Below are 5,057 nucleotides of genomic sequence, written 5' to 3'. Positions count from 1 at the left end.
GGGGAGGCGGCGGTGGGGAAGAGACAGAAATCTTTAATAAATAAATATAAAAAAAGAAAAAGAAAAAAAAGAAAAGAATCTACTACCACCACTCTGCCAGACCAGCATCATTTCTTACTACATTCTAAACCTTATCCTTATGTCCGCAGATATGGCTACCACCCCACTTCAAATGAGCCATTCTTCACAGCAAACGGAGACCATCACAGAAAACCACAACGGGACACAATGCAGAGACCAATGGATCATGGGGAGCCCAGCCCCAGTGGAGACAGCTAGAGCACAGTGCCTGCATTACTGACTCAGGGAATATTACAGAAGGCTATCAACTTGAGAATGGGGACAAGATTTGGGAAGGGCTGGAAGGGCCAGGGCCTAGGAGGGGCTGTAGAGAGGAAAGAGTGGTGGGAAAGTGATGTTATTTTATTTCTGCTAAAGTCATATTTAAAACATAAATTTCCCAACCAGCAAAATGTGAAGCATTGAGTAGAAGCACACGGGTGTGGGGAGGGGGTGTAGAATACACTGAGTTGTTTTGGATGTGGCTTCTCTAGGTTTACGATCCTGATTATCCTCAGCCATCCTTCCACACTGTTATCATTTTTAATTGTCTTTTACAATTGCTTTAAATAAATTGTTTTGTATTTTCACTTGGTCCTCGTTCTCACTACCCTTCTCTGTTCTCCATGACTATTAAATTTAGATCTCAGAAAAGCAGAGGTACAAAAAGGACTAAGTTTAGACCTTTCATTACAATGTCTTAAATCTGAATTTTTACACATCCTGGACCACTTTTTAAATATTGGGATGGCACACGGTGATGAACACCTACAGTGCTAGCAATCAGGAGGCAGAGATATCAAAACCATGAGAAGGTCCTGCTGAAAAGGCCAAGAAAACAACTGAACATTTAGTTTAAGTCAGGCACTTGTGCAACAATAAAGACAAAGACAAACTCGGTCATCACCTCACAGAACCTTTGCTCTGGTAGACAAAAAAATATGATAACTAGACCAAGGGACATTTTATGATATGATAATTACACAGCATCTTGTCTGGGCATGTAGAAATATTATGTAACAGCAGAAAAATTCAATAAGGACTTCTTGAAGAAACAATGTTTGACCCTCCATCCAAACAGTGATTGAAAGTTCACGAAGGTGTCCCAGGAAGAGTGACTGATTGTGCAAATGCCCTGTGAGCAAAGGGGAATCAAAAAGCTTCAGTAGAGGCACCGCACAGAAAATATCTAAGATGTGCATCTGGAAGGAACACAGACACCAGACTTTGAAAAATACATACCCCTTGCATATTATCAAATCCTACTATATGTTTAAGGTGGTAGTTTGGGGATTTAGGCTTGCTGTGCAGTGGGAGAACATTTGTTTACTACACAGAAGGCCATGGTTCCAACCCAGTACCACAGAAGCAAAAACAAATGGCTAATATTCCCATTCATTTTTTTTTTTTGGTGAGGGCTTTCCACGAGACCTGTCTCATTTGTGCTTACCAAAATGACAACTATAAATTCAAAGATATTAACACGTAGTAAATTTATTTAAGCCAGATATTAATTTGCCATCATATTGAAAGAAAAATGTAATAAACTTCCCACCATTACTGGATGACTTTAATTCATGAACTTAATCGTTTTCAGTTTAGCTCCTTAAATCACTTAGTGAATAACTGGACATTCCAATTGAGGGGTCAGGCAAGGAAGACAGAGATAAATACACCAGCTCGGAAATACTATCCCTTAATAAGATGTTAGGGAGAACCTGACAAGATGGTGAGTATTGCTCCAACAAAGCAAGGACCCAGGAGGGGCCACAAGATATCCCAAAGATCAAAAACATATGCAAAAGATAAACATGATGTTGTTGTTAGATATCATAGGGACAGTGTAGGAAATGATATTAAAATATACATCTGCTTGAATTTAGGCATAAGGATTAGTATCTATTGCTCATGAAAGTGAGTAACCACTAAAAATCTTTAGATTTTATTGTTTTATTGCATTTTGTATCATTTGTGTCTGTACACAGGCCAAGGCACATCAGAAGACATCTTTGTGGAGTCAGTTCCTGATGTGGGGTTCCCCTCTGTATGCTGTGAGTACTATTGGTTAATGGGGGGAGCTAATCTGAATGCTGGGAGAAAGAGGGCAGAGTCAGGGAAAAACCATGTAGCCCTGCTGGAGACATACACCAAAACTTTACCTGGTAAGCCACAGCCCCATGGGTATACACAGATTAATGGAGATGGGTTAATTTAAGATATGAGATAGCCAGAAATACGCTTAAGCAATTGGCCAAACAGTATTGCAAATAATATGGTTTCTGTGTGATTGTTTCAGGGCTGAGCAGCCGGGAACAAACAAGCGTCTTCCTGCCACAGGTTCTCTCCCTCCATCTCCAGCTGAATCCTGGGAAGCAAATTCAGTCCGTTGGGCTTGCAGAGCAGGTGCTTTACCGGAGGAGTCCTAGCTCACCAATCCCACACTGACAGAAGTTAGAAGGAATCAACAGATTTCCTTATGTTTAAAATGCAGCTGATTATCATATATTGACCTGATAATTGCAGAACATTAACTGTTAGATTCATCATTTCAGAAATATTAAAATGTGGGGAAAAACACAGAATGCAGAATTGATGGGAATTTGTGTTTTCATCTGTAGTTGTATTTGCAAAAGCCTCTGAACATAATTATAAAAAATAAGTCCCCCATTTTGAAATCTTTTTCTCTTAAATAAAAAGAAATTTTGTTCTGTTTTTTAAATGGTGAACATCCTATTATTGCCTGATGGTGCAAGCCCTTAATCCCAACATTCAGGAGGCAGAGACAGACAGATCTCTTTGAGTTCAAGGCCAGCTTGGTCTACACAGTGAGTTCCAGAAACTTGTAGTTCCAGGGCTATGTAGAGAGACTCGGTCTAAAACAAACAACAACCAAACACACACACACACACACACACACACACACGCACACACACAACACAACACAAATGAACAAGTGAACAAGTAAACAGAAGTCATGGGTGTGTAATTTGTAATATTTACTAATCTTTGTAATTCAGAAAATTGATGAAGTTAATGAGCCAAAAGGTTTCATAATTTCTGGAAGTGTACTAGTTTGTCATCTAGAAATTGATTTCTATAGGATGGAAAGGTGACTCAGGAGACAGACTGCTCCAACACCCCTGCATTGGACCCTATAATCCATGAGTCCCACTCTGCCCCCAAACCCACCTATCCCTGGCAAACTCAGTGGCTCTGTAAGACACAGACCATGATTGCACAGAGTGGACCAAGAGTTGCTCTCTGAGACACAGACAGCAACTGCAAAGACTTGTCCAAGAGAGGATCCCTGAGACACAGACACTGACTGCAAGGATTAGACCAAGAGGCAAAGACTACCTACACCAGTTGGAAGAAGGAGTGGGTAGGTGCAAGCAAGAATACATTCAACAACCTAAAGAGCAATGTGGCAACACCTGAACTTAGTAGTCCCACAACAGGAAGACCTGATCATCCTAACCCAGAAGAAGCAGAAGAAAATGACCTTAAATATAACTTTGAAGATAATAGAGACCCTTAAAGAAGAAATGGAAAATGTCCCCTAAAGAAATGGAAGAAAAGACAAACAAAAAAATTGGAAGAAATCAATAAATCTCTTAAAGAAATCCAAAAATATATTTAAAAAGAACAACTGAACAGGTGAAGCAAACAGTTCAAATAGTTGAAGACTTGGAAATTGAAATAGAGACAATAAAGAAAACACAAACTGAGTGAATTCTAGAAATGGAAACTCTGGGTAAACAAACATGAACTACAGCTGCAACCATAACCAACAGAATACAAGAAATGGAATATAGAATCTCAGGAGTTGAAAATACGATAGAGAAAATAGATTCATCACTCAAAGAAATGTTAAATCCAACAAATCCTTAACACAAAACATGCAGGAAAGCTGGGACACCATGAGAAGACCAAACCTAAGAATAATAGGGATGGAAGAAGAACAACTCCAGCTCAAAGGCACAGAAAATATATTCAACAAAATCTTAGAAGAAAACTTTCCTAATCTAAAGAAGGATATTCCTATTAAGGTACAAGAAGCATACAGAACACCAAAAAAACTGGAAGAGATGAAAAGTTCCCTTACCATATAATAATCAAAGCTCCAAACATACAGAGTAAAGAAAGAATATTAAGAGCTGCAAAGGAAAAAGGTCAAGTAACATATAAAGGAAGACCTATCAGAATTACACCCTACTTCTCAGTGAAAACTCTGAAAACCAGAAGGTCCTCGACAGATGTGCTGCAGACACTAAGAGACCATGATGAAAGCCCAGACTACTATACCCAGCAAATATTTCAATCAAAATTGATGAAAAAAGTATATTCCATGAAAAAAAGATTTAAACAATACCTATCCAGAAATCCAGCCTTATAGAAGGTACTGGAAGGAAAACTCCCATCCAAGGAAGTTATGTGCACACACAAAAGCATAGGCAACAGATAACTTCACACCATCAAACCCCAAAGAAGAGAAACACTCAAACACTACCATGGAAAAACAACAGGAATTAACAATCACTGGTCATTAATATCTCTTAATATCAATGGGCTCAATTCATCCATAAAAAGGCACAGGTTGACAGAATGGTATAAAAACAGGATCCATCCTTCTGCTGCATACAAGAAACACACCTTAACCTCTAAGACAGACATTACCACAAAGTAAAGGGTTAGGAAAAGATTTTCCAATCAAATGGACCTAAGGAAGTGGGTGTAGCTATCCTAACATCTAACAATACAGACTTCAAACTAAAATCAATCAAAAGAGATGGAGAAGGACACTTCATACTCATCACAGAAAAAAAAAATCTATCAAGACCAAGTATCAAGTCTGAACATCTATGCTCCAAATACGAGAGCACCCATATATGTAAAAGAAACATTACTAAATTTTAAATCACGCGTCAAACCCCACACACTAATAGTAGGAGACTTCAACACCCCACTCTCACCAATGGGCAGGTCTGCCAGACAGA

This window comes from Alexandromys fortis, unplaced genomic scaffold, assembly GCF_014885135.2.
Source record: "Alexandromys fortis isolate MF-2015 unplaced genomic scaffold, M_Fortis_MF-2015_v1.1 scaffold_18, whole genome shotgun sequence".
Lineage (NCBI taxonomy): Eukaryota > Metazoa > Chordata > Mammalia > Rodentia > Cricetidae > Alexandromys > Alexandromys fortis.
This window is presented reverse-complemented; position numbering follows the sequence as displayed.